The 24,539-nt window shown below is 44.6% G+C and overlaps 1 non-coding gene across 1 annotated transcript; it reads right to left on the bottom strand.

Annotated features, from left to right (window-relative positions):
• Nucleotides 1-24,104: 24,104 nt before the first annotated feature.
• On the bottom strand, nt 24,105-24,242 carry LOC119936936. The gene has a single exon (XR_005453883.1). It is a non-coding gene; the product is annotated as a small nucleolar RNA SNORA7 (small nucleolar RNA).
• Nucleotides 24,243-24,539: the final 297 nt, after the last annotated feature.

Raw genomic sequence — 24,539 nt, 5'->3', positions numbered from 1 at the left:
TGAATGTTTCTGTAGAAAGATGATCTGGGCAGAGGAGTGAAGTATGAACTGGAGTGGTGAAAGGCAGGAAGCTGGGAGGTCAGCAAGGAGTCTGATGCAGTAATCCAGGCGGGATAGGACGAAGAATTGTATTAACGTGATAGCAGTTTGGATGGGGAGGAAAGAGTGTATTTTAGCAATGTTGTGAAGAAGGGACCAACAGGATTTGGTGATGAATTGAAAATTTTGGTTGAATGAAAGAAGCCGTAGGCTTTTTAGGTGGTGGTGCAGAAGCAGCGGAGCCTAGTGAATAGAAGACAGGCTTAGAAGTCAGAAGAACCCAGGTTCTAATCTTGGCTCTGCAATTTGTCTGCTGTGTGACTTTAGGCAAGTCACTTAACTTCTCTGTGCCTAAATTACCTCATCTGCAAAAATGGGATTAAGATTGTGAGCCTCATGCAAGACAGGGACTGGGCCCAGCCTGCCAATTTTATACCTACCCCAACCCTTAGTACAGTGCTGGCACATAGTAAATGCTTAACAAATACCATTTAAAAAAAAAGCAGTTTGGCCTAGTGGAAAGAGCATGGGCTTGGAAGTCAGAGGATCTGGGTTCTAATTCCAGCTCTACCACCTGTCTGATGTGGGACCTTGGACAAGTCATTTACCTTCTCTGTGTCTCAGTTACCTCATCTGTAAAATGGGGATTTAAGACTGTGAGCCCCACATGGGATGTGGGCTATGTCCAAGCTCATTATCTTGTATTTACATCAGCGCTTAATGCAGTGCCGATGACATAGTAAGCTCTCAAACACCAGTGAAATACACACATATAGGGATGAGGATCCTGCCTAAAGTGGGATCTCCAGGCATCTTCCACCAGGGTGCTGATTTCAGGAATGCAGGGAAGCCACTTGGAGTTTCCCCGGTGGTTTGTCTGACATGTAGACTTCAGTTCCCACAAGCACTTACAAGTTGGATGGGCTGGGGCCGGGGAGAAGTTATATTTGCACAGCTGCAAAAATGCAGAAACTGAGCAGTCCTTACCTCCACATTAAACAGAAACTCCTTACCATCAGCTTTACAGCACTTCATTCATTCAATCACATTTATTGAGCACTTACTGTGTATAGAGCACTGTACTAATCGCTTGGAAAGTACAATTTGGCAACAAATCCCTACACAAAGAGACAATCCCTACCCAAGTCAATCCTTAATCAGCTTGCCCCCACCTCAGTGCTTTCCTATCACAAGCCAGTCCATACCCTTCATTCCCATAATAATAACAGTAATAATAATAATAGTAATAATAATAATAATAATAATAGCATTTATTAGGCACTTACTATGTGCAAAGCACCGTTCTAAGCTCTGGGGAGGTTACAAAGTGATCAGGTTGTCCCACGGGGAGTTCACAGTCTTAATCCCCATTTTACAGATGAGGGAACTGAGGCCCAGAGAAGTTAAGTGACTTGCCCACAGTCACACAGCTGACAATTGGCAGAGGCAGGATTTGAACCCATGACCTCTGACTCCAAAGCCCATGCTCTTTCCACTGAGCCACGCTGCTTCTCTAGTACCAACCTACTCACTGTACCTCAATCTCATCTATCCTGCCACTGACCTCTAGCCCCCATCCTGCCTCTCTCCTGAAAAGCCCTCCCTCATCATAACAAACAATCACCCTGCCCACCTTCAAAACCTTATTAAAACCATTTCTCTTCCAAGAGGTCTTACCTGACTAAGCCCTCATTTCCTCTTCTCCTACTCCCTTCTATGTCACCCTTGCACTTTAATTTCCACCTTATTCACACCTCCCTTGACCTTACAGAACTTATATTCTTATCCATAAAGTATTTATATCAATGACTGTCTCCCCCTCTGGATTGTAAACTCACTGTGGGCAGTGAAGGTGTCTATCAACTCTTATTTTATTGTACTCTCCCAAATGCTTAGTACAGTGCTCTGCACATATTAATTGCTCAATTTTTTTATGGTATTTGTTAGCACTTACTATGTGTCAAGCACTGTTCTAAGAGCTTGGGTAGATAGAAGTTAATTAGGTCAGACACAGTCCCTGTCCCACATGGGGATCACACTTTAAATATGATTTATCAGTCTGAGATAGTCTGATATGCAGGTATAAGTCCTAGCCAGGCAATAATAATAATGATGGTATTTGTTAAGCGCTATGTGCAAAGCACTGTTCTAAACGCGGGGGAGGTTACAAGGTGCTCAGGTTGTCCCAGGGGGAGCCTCACAGTTTTAATCCCATTTTACAGATGAGGTAACTGAGGCACAGAGAAGTTAAATGACTCGCCCAAAGTCACACAGCTGACAGCTGGCGGAGCCAGGATTTGAACCCATGACCTCTGACTCCAAAGCCTGTGCTCTTTCCACTGAGCCATGCTGCTTCTCTAGCCATGCTGCTTCTCTGGCAAATACTGGGCATCCTTCAGGGCAGGGCATAATTTTGAGAGCTGGGTTGTGGGAGGGGGGGGTCTAAGTCTGAGAGCTTGTGCATCTAGCTTTAATTCTCTTTGTTCTGACAACTTTGACACCTGTCTACATGTTTTGTTTTGTTGTCTGTCTCCCCCTTCCAGGCTGTGAGCCCGTTGTTGCCAACTTGTACATCCCAAGTGCTTAGTATAGTGCTCTGCACATAGTAAGTGCTCAATAAATACAACTGAAAGAATGAATGAGTGGAGGGGAGGTCTATTTTACTCATTCAGTCAGTCAGTCAGTCATATTTATGGAGCTCTTACAGTGTGTAGAGCACTGTACTAGGCACTTGGAAACTACAATACAGCAACAGAGAGAAATAGTCCCTGCCCACAATGGGCTCACAGTCTGGGGCCGGGCAGGGGGGAAACAACCACCAATATAATAATAATGATAATAATAATGATAATAATAATAATGGCATTTATTAAGCGCTCACTATGTGCAAAGCACTGTTCTAAGCGCTGGGGAGGTTACAAGGTGAGTAGGTAAACAGGCATCAATATGAATAAATAGGATTATAGATTCTGAGAACTGGGGCTGGATGGGGGGGAGGGGTTCTTTCCAGTGACCACACTGTAAAATTAATCCCCTTCCCACTTCACAGATTTCAGGCAGAGCTTCCAGGGAGGAGGCTATGAGGATTGGTGATATCCTGCATGGCAGCCTAGGACAGGGAAAAATAGCGTTCTCCAAACTCACCTTCACCCTGCTGAAATAGGGACGAAGGGCAAGTTACCCTTAGGGTAATTCTATCAAATCATGAATGCTTAGAGTTGCAGAAGTCCTGAAATTCTTTGATTGTAAGCTCCTTGAAGGCAAGGGGCCATGTCTCCCAGATTCTTAGTATTGCACTTTTCTACAGACAATAGGCCCTCAGATACCACTGGTTGATTGGATAATTTCAAATACGAAAAGAAAGGGTAACCTAGGTTCAAATCCCCTTGTCCCCTTAATCTACACTGACTTGCTTGTGGAGCTCATCTGCTACACAGCTTCAACTATCATTTCTCCACAAACGACTCCCAGATCTACCTCACTAGCTCTAACCTCTCCTTTTCTATGATCTCACATCTCTTCCTGTCTCCCGTTCACCTTTTTAAGTATGTCTACCAGCCCTCAAGCTCAACACATCCAAAACAGAACTCCTCGTCTTTCCTCCCAAATCTTCTCCTACACTCAATTGATCCCATTAGATAACAACACTACCATCCTCCCCATCTCTGAAGCCCATCACCTTGACATTAATAATAATACTAATGATGGTTTTTGTTAAGCATTATATGTCAAGCACTGGTCTAATCACTGGGGTAAATACAAGCTAATCAGGTTGGACACAGTCCCTGCCCCACTTGGGGCTCACAGTCAATCCCCATTTTACAGATGAGGTAACTGAGGAATAGAGAAGTTAAGTGACTTGCCCAAAGTCACCCAGCAAACAGGTGGCAGAGTCAGGATTAGAACCTATGATCTTCGACTCCAAGGCCCCTGTTCTATCCACTATATCATGCTGCATCCCCTATGAAATCTCACCTCCTCCAGAAGGCTGTCCCTGATTAATGTCATCACCCTTCCTTAACAATAATAATAATAATAATAATAACAATAATGATTAGAACCCAGGCCCTTCTGACACCCAGGCCCGTGCTCTATCCCGGCTCCACCACTTGTCAGCTGTGTGACTTTGGACAAGTCACTTCACTTTTCTGTGCCTCAGTTCCCTCATCTGTAAAATGGGGATGAAGACTGTGAGCCCCCTGTAGGACAACCTGATCATCTTGTAACCTCCCCGGCACTTAGAACAGTGCTTTGCACATAGTAAGCGCTTAATAAATGCCATCATCATCATTATTATTATTATTATCCACAAGGCCATGCTGTTTCTCTTAATCTTAAGGGAGGAGTCATTAATCTTGACTCCTCTCTTTCAGCCCCCATATTTATTCAATTCTTCCTCTATAAAAATCTCTAGATTCTGCCCCTTCATCTCCTTCCAGTCTACCACCCTGGTCCAAGTGCTTGTCATAACCCAACTTGAGCACTACATCAGGCTCCTCGCAGACGTCCCAGCCTCCAGCAGTCTCTGCCCATCCATTCTTCACTCAGCTGCCTCTATCATTTTTCTAAAACATCTTTCTGCACAAGTCTTCCCACTCCTCAAAATCCTCCCATGGTTGACCAATCCTATCTACATCAAACACAAACACCTGACCATTGGCTTTAAGGCAGCTCCCATCTTCAAAACCCTTAAAATAATAATAATAATAATAATAATAGTAATAATAAATAATTATGACATTTGTTAAGTGTTTACAATGTGCCAGGCATTGTACTAAGCACTGGAGTAGACACAAGCAAATCAGGTTGGACACAGTCCCTGTCTCGTGCGGTGCTCACAGTCTTAATCCCCATTTTACAGATGGGGAAACTGAGGCAGTGAGAAGTGAAGTGATTTGCCCAGGTCACCCAGCAGAGTCAGAATTAGAACCTATGACCTTCTGACTCTCAGGCCCCTGCTTTTCATTCATTCATTCCATCGTATTTACTGAGCGCTTACTGTGTGCAGAGCACTGTATTAAGCGCTTGGGAAGTACAAGTTGGCAACATCTAGAGACAGTCCCTACCCAACAGTGGGCTCACAGTCTAGAAGGGGGAGACAGACAGCAAAACAAAACATATTAACAAAATAAAATAAATAGCATAAATATGTACAAGTAAAATAAATAAAAAATAGAGTAATAAATATGTACAAACATATATACATATATACAGGTGCTGTGGGGAGAGGAAGGAGGTAAGGCGGGGGGGATAGAGAGGGGGAGTAGGGGGAGAGGAAGGAGGAGGCTCAGTGTGGGAAGGCCTCCTGGAGGAGGTGAGCTCTCAGTAGGACTTTGAAGGGAGGAAGAGAGCTAGGTTGGAGGATGTGTGGGGGGAGAGCATTCCAGGCCAGGGGGAGGATGAGGGCCGGGGGCCCTGCTCTATCCACTACATCATGCTGCATCCCCTATGAAATCTTACCTCCTCCAGGAGGCTGTCCCTGATTAATTTATCAACACCCTTCCTTAACAATAAGAATAATAATAATAATAATAATAATAATGGCATTTCTTAAGCACTTATGCTGTGCCAAGCACTGTTGTAACAGCTGGGCTAGATACAAGGTAATTAGGTTGTCCCACGTGGGGCTCACAGTCTCAATCTCCATTTTACAGATGAGGTCACTGAGACACAGAGAAGTGAAGTGACTTACCCAAAGTCACACAGCTAAGTGGAAGAGCCAGGATTAGAACCCATGACCTTTGGCTCCCCAGTCCGGGCTCTTTCTACTAAGCCATGCTGCTTCTTTATCTCTTCCCACCCCAACTACCACTTCTGCATCAACACTTGGGTCCTCACTTGTGCTCTCTTGTCCTTCCACCCTGGTCTTATTTATTTACAATCTCTTTACTTTTGGTGCCACCCCTATATGTAACATTCGAGTATTTGTCTCCCTAACTAAAATAAAGTTTCTAAGGGCAGGGATCATACCTACTTATTTTTTTGTGCTCTCCCAAGTGCTTAGTATTCTACTCTGCAAAGAGCAAGCACTCAATAAATACTATTTATTGATTGATGTAGGCAAACAAGACCTAAAACCAGGAAAACAGTATGAGGAAACACCGGGCTCGTACACAAAAGTGTAGGGAAACTTGAGAAATACAAGAGTTCTGTTCCATTAATCTGCCAACATGCCCCAGGCCAGGAAATATTTCATTAGCCCATCTTCTTCCAGAGGAATAAGAGGTGTCACAGGAGTGAAATCAGCTTTTATTATTCATTCAGGTTCAACCACTTTCCACTCAGGCAAGTTAGCTATTTGCAAACCTGATTTAGCTTGTATGTCTCCTCTAATGACAACCTACTCATTATACCTTCATCTCCTCTATCCAGCCCCCAAACTGTTACACACATCCTGCAGCCAGCCTCAAATGCCGTCCCACTTCAAATCCGACAATCACCCTTCAAAGCCTTATTGAAGGCACGTCTCCTCCAGGAGGCCTTCCCTGACTAAATCCTCATTTCCTTTTTTCCTCCACACTCTTCTGCTTCGACCTGATTTGCTCCCTTTATTCAGCCACCCCTAACCCCGCAGCACTTATGTACATATCTGCCATTCATATTAATGTCTACCTCCCCCTTGACTGTAAGCTTACTGTGGGCAAGGAAGGTGTCTGTTAGATTGTACTCTCCCAAGCACTTAATACAGTGCTCCACACACAGTAAGCATTCAGTAAATAGAGTTGATTGAAGGCAAACTGAGCAGAGAAGCTATAAAAAAGATCAAGTTTAGCTAATTGTGATTCAGAGAACTGTTGTATTGCAAAACTTTTGCGAAAAAGCATTTGGCAGCTCTTGAAACTAAATTTATAGAGCATTTATAAAGGTGACAAATGATGAACTAACTGTTCCAAACATTTAAAAAAGCAATCCATTTCTCTTTCAAGAGCTCAAACACCTTTCTGTCAATTTTAAAACTGAAAAGGCTTGGGAAAGACAATAGGCAACAGCCCAATTGATTTCAAATATTTCTGCTTAAGAAATGGCTTAAATAAGCAAATGGCATTCAGAAAATCTCTACAAACTAAAGACTAATGCATAGGCTTTCTGAGAAACCCAAAGTGGTACAAAAAGAGAATTTTCCTGACAGTCTTTTCGAATTTAAAGGTTATGTCATCAAAGCAAGTAAGATTTATTAAGTACTGTCAAGAGCGCAGCCCACAGCTTGATACCATGGTAAATTGAAAAATTAGTTTAAATGCTTAAAAATATACAAACGTGAACTAATCCTTGTTTACTATAGAGAGACAAAAGAATTGAAAGCACACATCCAGTGGAAGGGAATTCTACTCACAGACTTTGAGAAGGTTGGTTCTGTCGGTGGAAATCAAGCTGTTGTCAAGTCAAATCATTTTAGTTGACTATTTGAGAAGAGACAAGGTAGGGCGTCCCAAATTCTAGGGTAAGAGTATCTCAGAAATAACCTGTCAAAAAGTCAGGGTGTCTTTAGGAATGCCCAGATATTCAATTTCGAACCTCCCCAAATCTGAAATTCCACTCTCCAACCTCAATATCCTAACCTTCATTCATTCAATCATATTTATTGAGCGCTGTGTGCAGAGCACTGTACTATGCGCTTGGAAAGTACAATTCAGTAATAAAGAGAGACAATCCCTGCCCACACCAGGCTTAAAGTCTAGAAGGGGAGAGACAGAGATGATAACAAGTAAACAGGCATCAATACATATAAATAGAATTATAGATATATACATCAATACAAGTAAACAGGCATCAGTACAAATATAATTATAGATGTATACACATATACATAAGTTTTTTTGGGGTGGGGAGAGCAAAGGGAGTAAGTCGAGGTGATCCACACAGTCTCTAACTACAAAACTGTCCTGTTCCCCAATGGGGAGCTCTGATCTTTCAACCTCCTACAATTTTTAAAGGTCATCATGCCCTGTTTGGTCTCCATACCCAACCTACCTTCTCTTGTCACACAAATCCATGCCCTCAATGCCAACTCTCCAGTGAATTCAACTCTTTCATTCATGCATTCATATTTATTGAGCATTTACTGTGTGCAGATCACTTTACTAACCACTTAGGAAAGTGAAATACAGCAATAAAGAGACAATCCCTGCCCACAGTGAGCTTACAATCTAGAGGGGGGGAGACAGACATCCATAAAAATAAATTAAATTTAAGATATATACCTATGCTCCCCTGTTCTGCCACCAAAAATCATACAGCTAAGCTGCAGCCCTGGATCACCTCCCCAGTAATAATAATAATTAGTATATTTGTTAAGCGCTTACTATGCACTGTTCTAAACACAGGAATAGACACAAGGTAATCAGGTTGGAGACAGTCCCTGTCCAACGTGGGACTCACATTCTCAATCCCCACTTTACAGACGAGGTATGTGAGGCTCAGAGAAGTGAAGTGACTTTTCCAAGGCCACACAGCAGACAAGTGGCAGGGCCAGGATTAAAACCCATGACCTTCTGACACCCAGGAGCATGCTGTATCCACTCCACCATACTACTACCCCACAGTACTGCTCCTATACCTGCTCTGCTCTTGTGCATGAGTTGTGGAGTACTGATGGCAGAAATTCAAGCATCAGGACGACCTCATTCAATCTCAATCTCATCTGGTATAATCTGCCCTCTCTTTCACCTGGCAACAATAGTGAAACACCTTACTGAATCCTATGTTCATTGCCCACACCAGCTGTTTTGAACTTTTAACTCCTTCCCCCAAATTCCTGTCTTCCCAACTCCCCCAAATTCCTGTCTTCCCAACTCAGGCATCTCTTACGCCTAATGACCCCTAATTGAAAAATTGAAACCACGTGGTATGATCTTCCTAAAATCTGCCTTGCACTTCTCCGGCTCCTATTCTCCTCCTGCCCCCTCTTCAATTCTCCCATTTTTCCCAGCAGTATCTCCAGTGTATCAAAATCTAGGAGAAGAGCTTGATAGTGTATCTTTTTTTTAAGCCTCTGGCCTCTTGTTTCACTGGTGGTAGTAGTAAAGAAAAGCCACTTATTGAGTATTATAGTTAAAAAGGTCTGAAAAACGTAAAGTCTTCCTTCTTTACCATTAGACCTGATTGTTCTCATTTATTTTAATGGCATTTATTAAGTGCTTACTATGTGCAAAGCACTGTTCTAAGAGCTGGGGAGGTTACAAGGTGATCAGGTTGTCCCACGGGGGACTCACAGTCTTCATCCCCATTTTACCCATGAGGTCGAGGCACAGAGAGGTTAAGTGACTTGCCTGAAGTCACACAGCTGACACTTGGTGGAGATGGGATTTGAACCCATGACCTCTGACTACAAAGCCCGGGCTCTTTCCAGTGAGCCAAGCTGCTTTTGTTCTGTGTGGACCTGGGGAACAGCTAAGAATCACCTCCTTACCAACCTGTCACATTTGTGTGACAGGAAACAGAGATAGTAGACAGCAAAAATCCTTTGACCCCTCACAGCCACCCCCCACCCTCAGCATCCCCCTGACCAAAATGGCCATCAAGGAGTAAAGTGGATCCATATAAATTATAAATTTTCTCTCCTTGGATTTTCTAGATTTGCCCTCTAATGGTGGTATTGGCATAGAAAATTCCCACAGAGCGAGGTCTACTGGAAAGAATATGGGTCTGTAGTTAGAGAACATGGGTTCTAACCCTGCATCTACCACTCATCTGCTGTGTGACCTTGGGCAAGTCATTTAACATCTCTGAGCCTCAGGTACCTCACCTGATTAGAATCCAGGTCCTCTGACAGCCAGACCAGTGCTTTTTCCACTAGGCCAAGTGCTCAGTACAGTGTCTGGCACATAATAAGGACTTAACAATTACCGTTAAAAAAGAAAACAAAGAACCCAGCAACAATTAAAAAGAAAGAATGAGAAACTAAGTACCTGGGCTATTCACAGGCAGGATATATGACCTGAAATCATCCAGATTTAACTGTATTTGAAGATCATTGTTGCATTCATTCATTCAGTTGTATTTATTGAGCACTTACTGTGTGCAGAGCACTGTACTAAGCGCTTGGGAAGTGCATCACCTCTGATGCTTCATTTCTCCCCTCGAATCCTTTTATCCACCCCAGAGGACCTGTTTCCATCAGCTCTACTCACCTCAATGGAAGATCCCATTCATTCAATCGCATTTATTGAGCGCTTACTGTGTGCAGAGCACAGTACTAAGCACTTGACACTGTACTAAGTGTCCATCTCATAGCAGTGTGAAGCAATGTTGCCCAGTGGATAGAGCATGGGCCTGGAATTCAGAAGGACCTGGGTTCTAATCCCAGCTCCATCACTTGTCTACTGTGTGACCTTGGGCAAGACACTTCACTTCTCTGGGCCTCAGTTCGCAGCATGGCTCAGTGGAAAGAGCCCGGGCTTTGGAGTCAGAGGTCAGGGGTTCAAATCCCGGCTCTGCCAATTGTCAGCTGTGTAACTTTGGGCAAATCACTTCACTTCTCTGGGCCTCAGTTACCTCATCTGTGAAATGGGGATTAAGACTGTGAGCCCCCCCCGTGGGACAACCTGATCACCTTGTAACCTTCCCAGCGCTTAGAACAGTGCTTTGCACATAGTAAGCGCTTAATAAATGCCATTATTATTATTATTATTATTATTACCTGTAAAATGAGGATTAAGACTGTGAGTCCCATGTGGGACATGGACTGTGTCCAGCTTGATTGTTTCATTCATTCAATCCTATTTATTCTGTGTTTACTGTGTGCAGAGCTCAGTACTTCTAGGCCGTGAGCCTGCTGTTGGGTAGGGACCATCTCTATATGTTGCCAACTTGTACTTCCCAAGCGCTTAGTACAGTGCTCTGCACACAGGAAACACTCAATAAATACGATTGAATGAATGAATGAAATACTAAGTGTTTGGAAAGTACAATTCAGCAATAAAGAGAGACATTGGCTTACAATGGGCTTACAGTCTAGAAGGGGGGAGACAGACATCAAAACAAGTAAATCAATCAATCAATCAATCATATTTATTGAGCACTTACTGTGTGTAGAGCACTGTACTAAGCACTTGGGAAGTACAACTTGGCAACTTAGAGACGGTCCCTACCCAACAGTGGGCTCACAGTCTAGAAGGGGGAAACAGAGAACAAAACAAAACATATTAACAAAATAAAATGGAATAGATATGTACAAGTAAAATAAATAGAGTAATAAATATTTACAAACATATACATATATACAGGTGCTATAGGGAAGGGAAGGAGGTAAGGCGGGGGGGATGGAGAGGGGGAGGAGGGGGAGAGGAAGGAGAGGGCTCAGTCTGGGAAGGCCTCCTGGAGGAGGTGAGCTCTCAGTAGGGCCTTGAAGGGAGGAAGTAAATAACCATCAATAGCATAATGAAGTCTGTACCTATCCCAGTGCTTAGTACAGTGCCTGGCACGTAGTAAGTGTTGAACAAATATAAGAAAAATGCAAAAGCTTGACTCACAGCCTTGTTCAACCCAAGTCTGACAAGATCTGAGCAGCATTTCCAAAATGGTAAAAAAAAACAATCAAAATGGTGTCTCTGAAAGCTGTCCTGTTCCGTACCAGCCCCATCTAAAATCCCTGCCCTCTTTTCATTGTCATGCTGAAAATGTAACTTTGACATCTCTCTGCTGCAGAACTAAAGGGAATTATTGCTAAAGACGTCACTCCCCCTTCCATCTTTTATTTGGTTTTAATAACCAGTCTCCTCAAAACGACCCAGAGACCCACACTCCTGGTGCTACTTCTGTTTGAAGCCTAATTTGAAGGAATTAAGAATCAGCATGGCCTAGTGGAAAGAGCCCAGGCTTGGGAGTCAGAGGAAATAATAATAATGATAATAATAATAGTATTTGTTAAGTACTTTCTGTGTGTCAGGCACTGTACTGAACACTGGGCTGGATACAAGCAAATAAGGTTGGACACACTCCTTTCCCATTTGGAAAGGACTCAATTCCCATTTTACAGATGAGGCAGCTGTGGCACAGAGTACTGAAGTGACTTGCCTAAGGTTACATAGCAGATGGAATGCTCAGGACTTCCCTGCTTTTCCCAAACATAATAATAATGAAGGTATTTGTTATGTGCTATATGCAAAGCACTGTTCTAAGTGCTGAGGAGGTTACAAGGTGATCAGGTTGGAGAAGCAGTGCGCCTCTGTGGAAACAAACAGCATGGGCTTTGGAGTCAGAGGTATGGAGTCATGGGTTCAAATCCCAGCTTTGCCAACTGTCAGCTGTGTGACTTTGGGCAAGTCACTTAACTTCTCTGGGCCTCAGTTACCTCATCTGTAAAATGGGGATTAAAACTGTGAGCTCCCCCCAGGACAATCTGATTAGCTTGTAACCTCCCCAGTGCTTAGAACAGTGCTTTGCACATAGTTAGCGCTTAACAAATATCATCATTATTATTATTATCAGATTGTCCCATGGGGGACTCACAGTTTTACTCCTCATTATACAGATGAGGTAACTGAGGCACAGAGAAGTTAAGTGACTTGCCCAAAGTCACACAGCTGACAGTTGGTGGAGCCGGGATTTGAACTCATGACCTCTGACTCCAAAGCCTGTGCTCTTTCCATTGATCCACGCTGAAACCTCCTTGCTTTTTTCCCTAGGCGTGCTTTCTCAGGAGCCCAATCTGTCCAAGGGAAAGAGCAGGAAAGCCCTTTCCTTTCCAATGGCACCAGAGGAGGGGAGCTAATCCCAGCTCTGCCACTTGTCTGCTGTGTGACCTTGGACAAGTCTCTTCACGTCTCTGTGCCTCCATTACCTCATATGTTAAATGGGGAATGAGACTATGAGCCCCATGTGGAACAGGGACTGTGTCCAACCCAATTTGCTTGTAACCACACCAACGTTTAATACAGTGCCTGGCACACAGTAAGCACTTAAATACCACAATTATTATTATTATTATTCTCTATGCCTCAGTTACCTCATCTGTAAAATGGGGATTAAAGCTGTGAGCCCCATGAAGAACAGGGACTGTGTCAAATTTGATTATTTTGTGCCTACCCCAGTGCCTGGCACACAGTAAGTGCCTAACAAATACCATTTAAAAAAAGGAATGCAATCAATCAATCATATTTATTTAGCGCTTACTATGTGCAGAGCACTGTACTAAGCGCTTGGGAAGCACAAATTGGCAACATGAGAGGTTTCTGATCCCAGCTCCCAAAGCCCATTCGAAGACTCTGAGAGGTAGAGGGTCACTAGTTCACCGAAGATGTAGAATGGACAGGCTTGGCAAGACTCCTTCTTAACAAGGGCTTTGGTTGTACTTCCCAAATGCTTAATATCAATCAATCAATCGTATTTATTGAGCACTTACTGTTTGCAGAGCACTGTACTAAGCTCTTGGGCACAGTAAGCACTCAATAAATACGATTGAATGAATGAATGAACCCTAATTTCTCTGGCCCAAAAACCAGTTCATTTCTCTGCTCCTATTTGGCTAGGTTGGCTATTCAAGTTGAAGAATGGAATTATTCACCAAAATCTTCAGTTGATGACACCTGTCTGCAGCGCTAAGTGCAGACTCCTAATTTTTCAGGAGTATGTACATCCTTTCTGCTCCAGCTAAATTTGCCTCTGTCTCCCAACCCCAAGCCCCATGCCCACTTAGTCATTCATTCAATCGTATTTATTCATTCATTCATTCAATCAATCGTATTTATTGAGCGCTTACTGTGTGCAGAGCACTGTACTAAGCGCTTGGGAAGTACAAGTTGGCAACATCTAGAGACGGTCCCTACCCAACAGCGGGCTCACAGTCTAGAAGGGGGAGACAGACAACAAAACAAAACATATTAACAGAATAAAATAGAATAAATATGTACAAGTAAAATAAATAAATAAATAGCGTAACAAATATGTACAAACATATATACATATACACAGGTATATACATAGTCCTGAATGGATGGAATGGTCTCTTTGTTTAATAATGATAATAATAATAATAATAATGGCATTTATTAAGTGCTTACTATGTGTAAAGCACTGTTCTAAGTGCTGTTTCAGTTTGCTCTACCTCATCTATTCTCGCCATTAAGGATGACCTCCTCCAGGTAGCTTTTCTTGATTAATCTGACATTCTCACCCACCCAAACAATCCATGCCTCAATTTCTTTAAATGGACGGACTACCTTGGGGTATGTGTATTCAAACGTATATCCCAATATACACATATTCATTTGTGTTGATTGTCTGCCTTGCCTCATACAGTGAATTAGACTCTCCTAGTCCATTTTGCATGATCCTTGCACTTGGATTTGTGCCCTTCATTCACCCCTATGAATATACGAGATACCCTCCCTCAGCTCCACAGCCCTTACATCCATAATTTATGTATTTTAACATCCGTCTCCCCCTTTAGACTGTGAGCTCCTTGTAAAAAGGGACCATGTCTACCAACTCTATATTGTACTTTCCCAAGTGCTTCATACAGTACTCTGCATACAGTAAGCACTCAGTAAATATGATTGATTGAAAATTAACTAAATTCCTATCCACTACCCATAGCCTTTCCTAAAATGGAAGTGTTAGAGTCTTATCTGATAGGCAATATTGCTTAGAGAAGAAACTTGACCTACCAGAGAGAGTACGAGCCTGTGTTCTATTTAACCATTTAACCTCTCTGTGTTCAGTTTCCCTTATCCATAAAATAAGGATTAAATGCTACTCTCTCCTATACAAACTGTGAGTCCCTTGTGGAACAGGGACTTTGTCCAACCTGATTAAATCATATCTATCCCAAAGCTTAGAACTGTGCTTGACACATAACAAGCCCTTAAAAAATACCAAAATTCAGTGTTATTTAGATTAAAGTTCAATCCAGCAAATAGGATCTGCGCAGTACTACAGATAGAGGAAATGTCAGTGAGAAGTTCCAAGCCCTCTGTTCTGTTTTCATAGACTTTAAAAGAGCCTTATTAAAACCACATTGACAAGAGGCCTTTCCCAACTAAGCCTTAATTTCATCTTCTCCCACTCCCTTCTACATCGCTCTTGCATTTGCACCCCTCTCTCAGCCCTATAGCACTTATATACATATCTGTAATTTATTCAATTATGTTAACATCTTTATCTCCTCAAGACTCTAAACTTGCTGTGACTAGAAAATGTGTCCCCTAACTCTGTCATATTGTACTCTCCCAAGTGCTTAGAACAATGCTCTGCACAGAGTAACCGCTCAATAGATACAATTGATTGACTGGACATCATCAGCAGATTTTAAGATCTGGCAACAGCTAAGCATGTTTGCTTGCCCTGTGTCCACTAAAAACTTTACGTTACTCTGATTAATCTCTCATCTTCCCCATCGCCTTGTCCTCCCTACTGTCACTTCAGCACTTCTGTGTCAACACTTAGGAACACACTCCTCCTCTCCAAGTAGCAAGAACTTGATAGCGCTGCTCGCCCATTCTCTCTGGACAGGTGCTTTAATGACTTGCCAGTCGCAGCTCAGAACTTGTGGATTGCCTCCTACTACTAATAATAATAATAACTTGGCATTTATTAAACTCTTACTATGTGCAAAGCACTGTTCTAAGTGCTGGGGTAGATATGAGGTAATCTGAGTGCCCCAAGTAGGGCTCACAGACTTCATCCCCATTTTATAGATGAGGGAACAGAGGTTCAGAGGAGTTAAGTGACTTGCTCAAAGTCAAACAGCTGACAAATGGTAGAAGCAGGTTTAGAACCCACGACCTCTGATTCCTAAGCCCAGGCTCTTTCCACTAAGCCACTCTGCTTCTCCAGGAACTTGCCACTGGGTCTACAGATTGGACGCTGCAGCTCCGGACTTTCTTCCTCTCAAGGCCTAGCCCGCCATGTGCCTTCAATCTCCTCCCTCTGATCTCCCCTCCTGGTCTCCAGCTCCCAGCTTCCTTTCTCATCTCCCTCTCCACAGGCCGGTCCTCCTCAGTGCAGTCCCATCCATCCTCTCCCTACCCGTTGTGCCACCATCACCCATCTTCCAAGCTCCATCCCTGTCATCCTGTCCCAGTGCCGCCCGTCACCCCCCGACCGTGCACTGACCCCTTCAACCCTTCCCCATTCTTCTTTCCTTCCTCTCCCCCTCATCCCCAGAACCCTCCCCACACCTTCAGTAAAGTGTGACCTGTGGCCATTCCATCTTGGCAAAGCTTCCCTTAATTACTGACCTATTCCTGACCAAGACGGTGCTCCCCCTCTCCATCACTGAAACGTGGCTCTCTCTAGAGGGGGCCTCATCTTCTCCCGCTCCCCAGACTCACTGGGAAAGGAGGGGGTGTTGGTCTCTCCCCAATGCCACTTTGGCAACATCCCACCTCCCCATCCCCCTCTTTACCTTCCTTTGAAGCCCATATCATCCACCTTTACCACCCACGCCAATTACAAGTTACGGCCACCTACCCCCCCCCCCCCCCCCCGCCAGGCTCCACCTCTAACTTTCTGAACCATTTGGATCCCTTTCTCACATTTCTTCTCTCATTCTCCATGTCTACATTGATCCTCAGCAACTTGAAGACTAATAATAATGATGGCATTTATTAAGCGCTTACTATGTGCAAAGCACTGTTCTAAGCACTGGGGAGGTTACAAGGTGATCAGGTTGTCCCACGTAGGGCTCACAGTCTTAATCCTCATTTTAAAGATGAGGTAACTGAGGCACAGAGAAGTTAAGTGACTTGCCCAAAGTCACACAGCTGACAAGCGGTGGAGCCAGGATTAGAACCCATGACCTCTGACTCCAAAGCCCGTGCTTTGGATGTCATGTGGATGTCCCCAATGACCCTTCCACTGTCCTCCTCTCACTCAGTTACTCTAATGACCTCCTGCTCCATCCACCTTATACACTCACCAACCTGAGCACGTACGTGATTTATATCTCCAGTAACTGTTCAGTCTGTACCCTCACCAGTTCTGAAGTTTCTCTAGCTGACCTCTTCACCTGCTCTCTTTCTCATACACCCAAGGCCAGCAAATCTGTCCTTCCCCACCACCCTTCCCCACAGTGACCTCATTTCTCTTCATTCATTCAGTCATACTTATTAAGCACTTACTGTGTGCAGAACACTGTTTAAGTGCTTGGGAAAGTACAATATTCCAGTAGTCTACAGCTAATTGGTCTCCATACCCAAACTACCTTCTCCTGATGCCCAAATTGACACACTCAACACCCCCCGCTTCCACTAAACTAAGTTCTCTTTCTTCCCTGCCCCTCCACCAGCCTGGTCCACCAACCCACAATCCTGGATCACCTCCACAGTTTGCTTCCTCTGCTCCTGTTACTGAGCTGCAGAGAGCTACTGGAGGAAGTCCAGGCATCTATCTGACCTTGTCCTCCTTAAATTCACTCATCTGCTTCAATTCGATCCTCTCAACTGCCTGATAACGCTTCTTCCTAATCTACTTCCATGCCCACTGCCCCTGCCAGCTGTTCCAGACATTTAACTCCCTTCTCAAACCTTCTGACCCCTCCGCCTCCATCGTCTCTTTCACCTAATGACTTGGCTATATACTTCATCGAAATAGAAACCATTAGGTGTGATCTCCCTAAACTCTCCCCTGCTACTCTCCAACCCCGCCTCCTCCTCCACCCTCTTCAACTTTCCCTCTGTTCCCTGCAGTAACTCAAGATGAAATCTCTCGCCTCCTCTCTCTATTCATCCACCCCCTCCACCTGTGTTTCTGACCCCATTCCCTCATACTTTTTGAGAACACTCACCTGCTCCCTTCTCCCCTCCTTGACTGTCATCTTCAACTGTTCACTTTCTAATGGTTTTTTCCCCACTGCTTTCAAACATGCTTATGCACCCTTTATCCTAAAAACCCTCCCTTGACCCCAAGGCTCCCTCCAGTTATCATCCCATCTCTCTCCTGCCACTTCACTCCAATCTTCTTGAGAGGGTTGTTAATGCACACTGTCTCCACTTCCAATCCTCCAGTTCTCTCCTTGATCCCCTCCAATTTGGCTTCTGCCCCCTTCACTCCAAAGAAATAGCCCTCTCTAAGGTAACCAGTGACCTTCTTCTCATCCAATCTGATGGCCTCAACTCCATTCTAACTCTCCTAGATTTCGCAGCTGCCTTTGACACTGCAGACCACCCCCTTCTTCTTGAAATTTTGTCTGAACTTGGATTCATTGACACTGACCTCTCTTGGTTCGCCACTTATCTCTCTGATGGATCATTCTCAATCTCTTAGGTTGGCTCCTCCTCTGTCTCCCACCCTCTGATAGTAGGTGTCCCTTAAGCTTCAGTTCTGGGTCACCTTCTATTCTCTCTCTATACCCACTCCCCTGGAGAACTCATTTGCTCCTGTGGCTTCATTTACCATCTCTTTGCAGATGATTCCCAAATCAATATCACCAGTGCTGACATGTCTCTTTCCCTGTAATCTCACATTTCCTCCTGCCTTCAAGGCATATCTGCTCAGACGTCCTGCTGACACCTCAAATTAAACATGCCCATAATTGAACTTATCTTCCCAAGCATACCCTGTCATCCCCCGTCTTTCCATCACTGTAGACAACACCACCATCTTCCCCACCTCACCAGCCTGTAATCTTGGTGTTGTCCTCGACTCATCTCACTCATTCCACCCACATATTCGATCTGTCGCCAAATCCTGTTGGTTCTACCTTCACAACATCGTTAAAATCTGCCTTTTCCTCTCCATCCAAACTGCTGTCATGCTGATCCAGTTTCTTATCCTTTCTCACAGTGACTACTGTGTCTGCCTCCTCGCTGACTTCCCGGGCTCCTGTCTCTCCCAACTCCAATCCATACTTGACTCTGCTACACAAATCTTTTATCAATCAGAAAACATTCTCCCCACTCCTCAAACACCTCCAGTGGCTGCCCATACACCTCTGCATCAAACAGAAACTCCTTACCATTGGCTTTAAAGCAATCAGCTTGCTCCATCCTACCTCATCAATCTCCAGCTACACAGCTCAGCCCACACACTGTACTCCTCTATCAACAGTTTACACACTGTGCCCAAATCTCATCTATCTCACTGCCAACCCCTTTCCCATGTCCTTTCCCTATCCTGGAACTCCCCCCCCACTCCATATATGCCAGACCACCACTCTCTCTACCTTTAAAGCATTACTAAGGTCACATCTTCTCCAAGAGGCCTTCCCCAATAAGCCCACTTTTCCCCAGCTTGCTCTCCCTTCTGCATCATCTATGCATTTCAATCTGTGACCTTTGGATATTCGCTATTCACCCTATCCCAACTCTATGACACTTATGTGCATATCTTTAAATTATATATTATAAATTACTTATTCATTCATATTAATGTCCATCTCCCCCTCTAGATTGAAAACTTGTTATGAGCAGTGAATGTTTCTGCTAATTCTATTGCATGGTTGTCCCAAGGTGACCCTGCGGTACTGACCATCTCAAGGTTAAATGCTATCTTGTGGCCTCCCGAGCTAGCAGGCAGAACTAGGAACTAAGGGTGGGATCTGCCCCCACACCCAAAACTGCTAGATTGACAGCCCAAGCCGGGAATACAGATGGTGTCCCTCACCCCCGTGCCAATCAAATTAGGTACGGAGACGGGGGAGAGGGCAGAGATTGGATAAACTGAGGCATGAAGCTGTAATGGCCTAGTAGCACAGGTGATAAATACCTGCAGTTTCTGACCCTCTGTGCAGAGGATCGAGACTTGCAGCAGATGGCTACAGGGTGCCTCTGCCCGCTCTGCATGCTCCAAGTGAGGAGCCATGGGATGGATGGGTGAGGGTCCCATCCCACTGGATGCTCTTGGGCCTAGAAGCCAGGTGCTTCACCATGGGAATGGAACGAATGAAGGGATTCCTCCCAAGTGGAAAATATTTGTGGGTGGGAGCTAGGGGCTTCCCCATGGGTGTGTAAATCAAGTGGATTCCTCCCGAGTGGGAAGTGTATATGGGTGGGAGCTAGCCACTCCACCATGTACAAACTGTAAGGGAATTCCACCTGGGTGAGATCTGTATATTCTACCACATGTGACTAACATATGAATGTGTTCCTCCTGTTAGGGAAGCTCTAATATTACTAATTGATTACATTCCTCCTGAAAGGGAAGTTGAATTCATTGCGCCTAAACAATTAAATAATTCAAATCACCTCATGGAATAAATTTTATATAAAACTCAGGCTTTCTGTCCCCAGCCTCCCTCCCTTGCGCTCTCTCTCTCTCTCTCTCTCTCTCTCTCTCTCTCTCTCTCTCTCTCTCTCTCTCTCTCTCTTTCTCTCTCTCTCTTTCTCTCTCTCTCTCTTTCTCTCTCTCTCTCTCACCATGCTGATTACCGAACGAACCCATCCCCAGACAACGGGTGCCAATGGTACTCTCCCAAGTGCTTAGTCCAGTGGTCTGCACTTAGTAAGAGCTCAGTAAATATGATAGATTGATTCGTAGCACTTTTGTTAAAAGTGGCATGTATTAAGCACTTATTATGTGCAAAGCACTGTTCTAAGTGCTGGGGAGGTTACAAGGTGAGCAGGTTGTCCCACAGGGGGCTCACAGTCTTAATCTCCATTTTACAGATGAGGTAACTGAGACACAGAGAAGTTAAATGACTTGCCCAAAGTCACACAGCTGACAATTGGTGGAGCTGGGATTTGAACCCATGACCTCTGACTCCAAAGCCCATGCTCTTTCCACTGAGTCACGCTGCTTATGCACTTATTTATTCATTCATTCAATTGTATTTATTGAGCGCTTACCGTGTGCAGAGCACTGTACTAAGCACTTGGGAAGTATACGTTAGCAACATATAGTGACAGTCCCTAACCAACAATGGACTAGAAGGGGGAAGCAGACAACAAAACAAAACATGTGGACAGGTGTCAAGTCATCAGAATAAATAGAAGTAAAGCTAGAGGCACATCATTAACAAAATAAATAGAATAGTAAATATGTACAAGTAAAATAGAGTAATAAATCTGTACAAACATTATATACAGGTGCTGTGGGGAGGAGAAGAAGGTAGGGCAGGGGGGTGGGGGAGAGAGGTAAAAGAGGTTCAGTCTGGGGAGGCCTCCTGGAGGAGGTGAGGTCTCAGTAGGGCTTTGAAGGAAGGCGGATGTGTGGAGGGAGTGCATTCCAGGCCAGGGAATGCATAAGGGAATGCACTTATGTACATATCTTTAAATTCTATTGCTTCCCTGTACTTGCAATTTATTTAACTGTCTGCCTCCCCCTCTAGATTGTAAATTCCTTTAGGGCAGGGATTGCTTCTATTTCCATACTCTCCCAAGGGCCCAGTACTGTGCTCTGCATGGAATAACCTCTCAGTAAATGCTATTGATCGCTTAAAATCTGCCTTTTCCTCTCCATCCAAACTGCTGTCATGCTGATCCAAATTCTTATCCTTTCTCACCTTGACTACTGTGTCTGCCTTCTCGCTGACTTCCTAGCCTCCTGTCTCTCCCAACTCCAATCCATACTTGAATCTGCTACACAAATCATTTATCAACCGAAAACGTTCTCCCCACTCCTCAAGAACCTCCAGTGGCTGCCTCCATAAGTGGATGGTTGGTCGAAACAGAGGTGAAGGTGTCCTGTTGGACACATTCTCAAAAAGTGTCACAATAAGGCAAGCATAAAATAGGTCCAATATTTATTCAACCCTACCTCTGCCATCACGCTTGAAGATTCAACAAGGGACTTGGAAACTGGATTCAGAATATGCTTTAATTCACCGGAAAATGATTCCAACTCAACAGGCTTATTATAAGCATCATCAAAAGTCTTTAAGGCAGTCATCCAGGAACTTCTATATGCTAATGACTGTACTCTTGAGGCAGACACATAAGAAGACATGCGGATAATTATGATCGCTTCATAGTTGGCACAGTACTATGGCCTGATTGATACTGAGCTTGAAGGACAGTAAAATGATGTACTATCCTTCACCCTGGAAGTCCTCTGCACAGCCAAATATTTTTTTTCCCTTGACAACCCAAGATCTAATGCCATCATTGAATTCTGCTACCTAGGCAGACCACTAGCTAATGATTTACTGAAAGTAAACTAAGAAATCCAGCATAGTTTTAGGGAGGTTGATGGCAATAGGGCATTAGGTTCCACACAGTGAAGGCATAATCACCTGTAGCGAGATCCAGGAGCAATCCTAGAGGGGCATGGGGCCCCAGAGTAGCTAACTCCAGTGCCTTGGTGAATTGGAAAAGTTTCTTGTAGCTCCAGCTGATGATCCAGTGTTCACAAGGGCAGTTCCTTAATTTCCCTGCAACTTATGAGATAATAATAATAATAACTATCAACTATCATCTCTACGCTGATGACACCCAGATCTACATCTCTGCCCCTGCTCTCTCCCCCTCTCTCCAGGCTCGCATCTCCTCCTGCCTTCAGGACATCTCCATTTGGATGTCTGCCCGCCACCTAAAGCTCAACATGTCGAGGACTGAACTCCTTGTCTTCCCTCCCAAACCTTGCCCTCTCCCTGACTTCCCCATCTCTGTTGACGGCACTACCATCCTTCCCGTCTCACAAGCCCGCAACCTTGGTGTCATCCTCAACTCCGCTCTCTCATTCACCCCTCACATCCAAGCCGTCACCAAAACCTGCCGGTCTCAGCTCCACAACATTGCCAAGATCCGCCCTTTCCTCTCCATCCCACCTGCTACCCTGCTCATTCAAGCTCTCATCCTATCCCGTCTGGACTACTGCATCAGCCTTCTCTCTGATCTCCCATCCTCGTGTCTCTCTCCACTTCAATCCATACTTCATGCTGCTGTCCGGATTATCTTTGTCCAGAAACGCTCTGGGCATGTTACTCCCCTCCTCAAAAATCTCCAGTGGCTACCAATCAATCTGCGCATCAGGCAGAAACTCCTCAACCTCGGCTTCAAGGCTGTCCATCCCCTCGCCCCCTCCTACCTCACCTCCCTTCTCTCCTTCTACAGCCCAGTCCGCACCCTCCGTTCCTCCACCGCTCACCTCCTCACTGTACCTCGCTCTCGCCTGTTCCGCCATCGACCCCCGGCCCACGTCCTCCCCCGGGCCTGGAATGCCCTCCCTCTGCCCATCCGCCAAGCTAGCTCTCTTCCTCCCTTCAAGGCCCTGCTGAGAGCTCACCTCCTCCAGGAGGCCTTCCCAGACTGAGCCCCTTCCTTCCTCTCCCCCTCGTCCCCCTCTCCATCCCCCCCATCTTACCTCCTTCCCTTCCCCACAGCACCTGTATATATGTATATATGTTTGTACATATTTTTTTACTCTATTTATTTATTTATTTATTTTATTTGTACATATCTATTCTATTTATTTTATTTTGTTAGTATGTTTGGTTTTGTTCTCTGTCTCCCCCTTTTAGACTGTGAGCCCACTGTTGGGTAGGGACTGTCTCTATATGTTGCCAATTTGTACTTCCCAAGCGCTTAGTACAGTGCTCTGCACATAGTAAGCACTCAATAAATACGATTGATGATGATGATGAATAATAATAATAATGGCATTTATTAAGTGCTTACTATGTGCAAAGCACTGTTCTAAGCGCTGGGGAGTTTACAAGGTGATCAGGTTGTCCCATGGGGGGGGGGGGGGGGGGGCTCACAGTCTTAATCCCCATTTTACAGATGAGGGAACTGAGGCCCAGAGAAGTGAAGTGACTTGCCCAAAGTCACACAGATGACAAGTGGCAGAGCCGGGATTTGAACCGATGACCTCTGACTTCAAAGCCCGTGCTCTTTCCAGTGAGCCATGCTGCTCCCAGCCCCCCTCCCAGTGAGAATTACTACGGGAGGAGGAAAGGTGGCTGGCTATGCCTCAGTATTGCTACTAGTACTACTACTACTACTACTACAGTACTACAACTACTAGTCTTGCCTTATGCTGTTGCATCGTTTCCGACCCACAGCGACTCCAGGAATGCATCTCTCCCAGAACGTACCACCTCTATCTGCAATTGTTCTGGTAGTAGATCCAGAGAGTTTTCTTGTAAACATATGGATGTGGTTTACCTTTGCCTTCTTCCAAGCAGTAAACTTGAGTCTTCACCCTCTACTCTCTCCCCTGCCACTGCTGCCCAGCACGGGTGAGTTTCGACTTGTAGCAGATCAACTTCCACTCCCTAGCCACTGGCCAAGCTAGGAATGGAATGGGTAGGCCTCTGCTTGACTCTCCCTCCCACAGCCAAGACTGGTAGAGCACTGGAAACTCTCCAGGTGCAATCCTGAGAAGGGGACTATTACTACTACTACTACTACTACTACTACTAATATCTTGATTATATAGCACTTTATTCCCCAAAATATTTCCACATTACTTTTTCTCATTTCGCCCTCAAAACATCCCTGTGAGTTAGGGAAAAGCAAATCGTACCATTCCCATTTTACAGATGAGAAAACTGAGACATAGAGAGGTTAAGCGGCTAACCCAAGGTTATATAAAAAGGTGGTGGTAGAGCTCTGACTGGAAATTGGGTCCTCCAACCTCTAGACCAGTTTTCTACACACCACACTACAAAAGTCTCCCACCCT

This window comes from Tachyglossus aculeatus, chromosome 1, assembly GCF_015852505.1.
Source record: "Tachyglossus aculeatus isolate mTacAcu1 chromosome 1, mTacAcu1.pri, whole genome shotgun sequence".
Lineage (NCBI taxonomy): Eukaryota > Metazoa > Chordata > Mammalia > Monotremata > Tachyglossidae > Tachyglossus > Tachyglossus aculeatus.
Note: the sequence above shows the minus strand (reverse complement) of the source record. Positions and strands in the feature narration are given on the sequence as shown.